The sequence below is a fragment of the Cnephaeus nilssonii genome (genome assembly GCF_951640355.1).
Source record: "Cnephaeus nilssonii genome assembly, chromosome: 19".
Taxonomy (NCBI): Eukaryota; Metazoa; Chordata; class Mammalia; order Chiroptera; family Vespertilionidae; genus Cnephaeus; species Cnephaeus nilssonii.
In genome coordinates, this window is record NC_137090.1 from 44,878,369 (window position 1) to 44,883,877 (window position 5,509).

General features: G+C 47.5%; 1 pseudogene across 1 annotated transcript; it reads right to left on the reverse strand.

Moving 5' to 3' along the window:
- Positions 1–985: 985 nt before the first annotated feature.
- LOC307115493 (neugrin-like) lies at positions 986–2,141 on the reverse strand (annotated as a pseudogene). Its single transcript has 2 exons — positions 1,980–2,141; positions 986–1,665 (listed from the first exon to the last, which is right to left on the reverse strand). The product of its transcript is annotated as a neugrin-like (transcript).
- Between the last annotated feature and the right edge of the window lie 3,368 nt (positions 2,142–5,509).

The window sequence follows — 5,509 nt, forward strand, 5'->3', positions numbered from 1 at the left end:
TTTGTCTCAAAACAAGAAAAGTTCTATTGGGACGGTATCCACAAATTACCTAAAAGATGGGGAAAATGTGTAGCTAGCGATGGACATTACTTTGACTAAAGCACTTTTGATGTTTCTCTTGAAATTATCATGTTTTCTTTGATTACAAAATCCACATTATTAACCTGGTAATACAGTCATAGAGTGGATTTTAACACCCCATTGATATCAATGGACAGATTTTCCTGTCAGAAAATCCACAAGGAAACAGCAATTTTAAATGACATACTAGATTAGATAGATTTGATTGATATCTTCAGAGCATTTAATCCCAAATCAACTGAATATGCGTTCATTTCCATGCACATGAAACATTTTCTAGGGTAGATCACAAGGTAAGTCTCAACATGTTATTAAACAATGACCAGGTTAAGAATGAGATCAAGGAAGAAAGCAAAAGATACTGTGACACAAATGAAAATGAAAACACAACTCAAAACCATAAAACAAAGGCAGTAAAATCTTGAACAAATTCTTTATTTTTGCTATATTTCACTTTATTTTGCACACAATGAATACAACCAATTGACTAAGTAGCTCTAGAACTGTCAGTGTTCATTAATCAAGAAGTAAACGATGTCAGAAGGAAAGCTTTTCAATTCCTCCCAAACACATATTGCAAATACAACGAACTCCTAACACATGCGACACAGGCTGGTTTTGACACAGAGAACCTAAGCAAGAAGAGTGAGTACTGAATATCCTCATGGGTCAGACCAGGAGCCATGCTCCAGAAGCTAGACTATCTCTAGCCAGTTATTCATGCTGCCCCCATATCCATCTGCCCTGTGAAGTTCACTGTCCCTTGTCAGATTGAAATCCAAGCAGCTCTTTCGTTTCCAGGCTCATCACTTCCAAGATGGATAATCCACACAGAAATCCAGGCAGCTCAAATATACTCGCTCAGCTGTGTTTCACGTGGCATCTCCACAAGCCAGGCTCCAGTTCACATTCTGTACAGGAAGTTCCCATTGTCATCAAAGAACTCTCGTCTCCTCTGCACTACCATGCTGCTGAAGTTCTGGTCACCCAGTTCTCTTGCCTTCAACTCTTCCAGCTCCTTCACACTTGGCCATCTATCACTGTCAGTGCCTCTGGGGCCCTCACAACCACTGATGGAGCACTTCCGCAGCTCTCTCTGATGACCTTGGGCTGCAGCAACAGGCACAAAGCTTTCCTTCCCCAGGTTCTGGACTCCTTTATTCCTTCCCGTCTGTCTCCTCGGCGTGTTTGTACTCAGCTCTATCACCTTCAAAGCAGTCCCGTGACCTTAGCCTTGAGATGAGGCTTCACCTCCCGAAAGGGTGGCCTGCAGAAAGCAGCTTCCAGGTCTCCCCAGACCCTGGAACCTGGCGAAGCGAGTGGGCAAGCCCAGCTTTCTTAAAAACTTTTTGATCCTGCTTCAGTTTCTGCTCAAATGTGGGTACAAACTTGCTTTTTAAAACCCTTCTGATCACATCAGTGCTAACACGAAAGCCTTCAGCCAATCTGGGAACTGACCAGGACTCTGGAAATTCTTCATGTAAATACCAGATCTGCCCCATGGCTTCCCATGTCAGAGTCCTGGGAGGGGCCCCTTGTGGCTCCATTTGCCTCCAAATTTTCTGGAACAGGATGGCTTTTTTTCTGTCATTTCAGGGCATTGGGGGAGAGAACCAATGGCAGAAGCCATGCATGAAAGCAACATGGGTGGTTGAAGCATCTCGGGCTAAATCACGAAGCACCCAGCCCTCGTCTCTTTGTTCACTGCCCCAGAAATCTAACACCTACAGCAGCAGCCTCTGAGCAAGGCAAACTCTCTAAACAGGCGATGAAATATATCACTGGTGAAGGGACCCCATGGTCCCAAAGGAGCTGAACACCTGCCCCTGTGCCTCTAATAAGGAAAGAAGCAAGGGCTGACCTTGTTTCAGGCTGAGGGCCCGGGAAGGAGCCGGTACCTCTCCACCTCCTGCAGCTCCCGCTCCTCCAGTTCCCAGTAGGCATAGGGTGGGCTCGCTGCCGGTAGATCCCAGGCCTGCCACTCTCTGGGTTGCCAACCCACAGCGAGTGAAAACAGCACGGACATGCGCCCTGAGCAAGAGACCCAGAGCACCCGCCATGTTGACCGAACTCTTGAACAAGTTCATGTAGCAATATTTTTTCTGATATATGTCCTTAAGGAAGGGAAACAAAAGAAAAATTAAATGGGACTACATCAAACTAAAAGTCTTTACACTGCAAAGAAAACCATCAAAAAATGTGTAACGACTGGGTCATGGATCAGCAGGAGGGTGGGGCAGCTAGCTACAAGTGGGTGGCAGAGAACTACAGGAGGGGGCAGGGCAGCAAGCTATGGGGGTGGGGGGAGCTACAGGAGGGTGGGGCAGCTGGCGGAGAGCTACTGGAGGGTGGCAGTGAGCTACTGGCGAGCTACTGGTGCATGGATTCGTGTGCAGGGCTACTAGTCTTATAAAAGGCTAATATGCAAATCAATCAAACAGTGGAACGACTGGTTTCTATGACACGCACTGACTACCAGGGGGTAGATGCTCAATGCCAGAGCTGCCTCCTGGTGGTCAGTGCGCTCCCATAGGGGGATCGCCGCTCAGCCCGAAGCCAGGCTCAGGGCTGGTGAGTGCAGTGGTGGTGGCGGGAGCCTCTCCCACCTCTGCGACAGCACTAAGGATGTCCGACTGACAGCTCAGGCCCGCTCCCCCCTGGGGAGCGGGCTTAAACTGTCAGTCGGACATTCCCCGAGGACTCCCGGACTGCAAGAGGGTACAGGCTGGGCTGAGGGACCCACTTGAGTGCATGATTTTTATGCACTGGGCCTCTAGTCAATAATAAATTAACAAACAAGTGTTGGCGAAGATGTGGAGAAAAGGGAATCCTTGTGCACTGTTGGTGGGATTGCAGATTGGTGCAGCCGCTGTGCAAAACACTATGGAGTTTCTTCAAAAAATTAAAAATGGCCCTGGCCAGGTGTCATGGTTAGTTGGTGTGTCATCCCGCACACCAAAAGTTTGTGGGTTTGACATCTGGTCAGGGTACATAACTAGGTTGCGGGTTCTATCCCAGGTTGGGACGAGTATGGGAGGCAACCAATCTCTCTCTCTCTCTCTCTCTCTCTCTCTCTCTCTCTCTCTCCCCTCCTTCTCTCTCTCTCTCTCTTTCTCAAGTCAATAAATGGTATCCTTAGATAAAGGTAAAATATTTTTTTTAAAAAAAGAATTAAGATTGAACTGCCTTATGACCCAGAGATTCCATTTCTGGAAATATATCCAAAGAAACCTAAAGCAGCAATTTGAAAGAATATATGCACATCCATGTTCATTGCAGTGTTATTTACAACTAGAGGCCCTATGCATGAAATATGTGCAAGAGTAGGCCTTCGCAGCCCCGGATGCCTCGGCCCTCACAGCCCTGCTTTGTCTGAAAGGACATCTGGATGGTTGTTCCGCTGTTCGGCTGTTCAGTCGATTTGCATATTATGCTTTTATTAGTATAGACTAGGGGCCCAGTGCACGAATTCATGCACCTTGAAAGGAACTGTGGGCTGGGAGGCTGTGGTGGGCACAGGGGTGGGTCTCGGCCCATCCTCCATGCTCCCGGTCCCCTGTCTGCCTGCAGCCCCACTCCCACCACCACCGCTCCCATGTGCTGACAGCGCTGGCTCCGCTTGCACCTGCTGATGGTGCAGAGCCAGCACCAGCAGCGGGTTTGAGTGGGGCCGGTGTTGTCAGTTGTCAGTGGGTACAAGCTGTGGCTGCTGCCCTGATCACCCCTCAGGAGCAGGGGGAGGTGGAGAATCCCTCAGGGGCGATCGGAGCCAGTGACCAGTGACCCACCTTTGTCTGGTGCCCCAGCTCACCTGCTCCATCATCCTACCATGGCCGATGCCTGCCACGTTCCGTGCATGCCCTCTGGTATTCAACGCACATCATAGCGACTGCTTGTTCGGTTGTTTTGCCATTTGGTCTATTTGCATATTAGCCTTTTTTTATATAGGATAATCAAGATTTGGAAGCAGCCAAAGTGCCCATCAGTAGATGAGTGGATCAAAAAGGTGTGGCACATTCACACAATGGAATATAAGTTGGCTGTAAAAAAACAACAACAAAGAAATCTTCTCTTTTGTGACAGGATGGATGGACCTGGGGAGCATTATGCTGAGTGAAATAAGCCAGTCAGAGAAAGACAAGTACCATATGATCCCACTTACATGTGGAATCTAATGAATGAAAAACAACAACTAACAAACAAAATAGAGACAGACTCATAGATACAGAGAATAGACTGACAGCTGTCAGAGGGGAGGGAGTGTTGCGGGGGAGAAGGGAAGGGACTAAGCAAAAAGACCCCACAAAACCCCCAATGACTCATAGACACAGACAACAGTATGGTGATTGCCAGAGGGAAAGGCGGGCCTGGGGAGGCAGGAGCCGATAAAGGAAATGATAAATGATGATGGAAGGAGACTTAACTTGGGGAGGTGAACACATAACACAATATACAGATGCTGTACTGTAGCATTGCACACCTGAAACCTACATAATGTTATTAACCAGTCACCCCAATAAATTCAATTAAAAATAAAATAAATTATGTTCTTATATTATTTATGTATTTAATCAATTATTGTGCGTGACTGTGTGACTGTGTGTTTGTATGTGTGTGACTGTGCATGTGTGTGCATACACATTACAAATTCCCCTTTCTGCATCTCTTATCTGTAAGGGAAACACTGCAGACTGTAATTTAACAAGCCTCCTCAGTGATTTTTTTACATGATGTTTCAGAAACATTCTGAACGCTCTTTCTTTATGTACTCATTTGCCTCACAACTATTTACTGAGTGCCAACGCTGTCCCCAAAGCCAAAACGCTAAACATTACAGAGAACGTCCAACCTAGTTCATGAAGACTGTTCTCCGACCCTCAAACACTTTGAATCTGTTGCTCAGGAGATAAATGCTGGCCAGTGCAGCCCTCTGCCGCAGGCATGCAGGAAGTCACAGAGGCAGGAGGGACCTACTGCCTGCGGGAACAATGACCTTCTCAGTGTAGACAGAGGTGCCCAGGGCCGGGCCCTGGGAGGAGGGGAGTTCTGAGAAATGAGCTGGAAAAGTCGGGCGGGACAGGTTGTAAATAACCTTTTGATTTAGACAGTGCCCACCGTCTGTCTGGCACTTTGCTTTACAAATGTTATTTTATTTGATCAGCATAACAGATAGGTATTATCATAACCTGACATTAGCACATCAAGCGTCTCCTGTGAATTCCAGCCGGGGCAGAGCAACTGGGGAAACAGCAGCTTCCCCAGCAGGCAGCCGCGCTGGGCAGCAGAAAGCTGTGCAGCCAAAGGCAGGCCCGAGTCTGAAGTGTCAGTTATGTTTCTAACAATTGCATATGGACTTCATTAGGCAGCTAAATGGTACCTATTTCAGCATCCCGCCAGCTGGAGGGATTTCCAGTAGGAAATGTGAGAA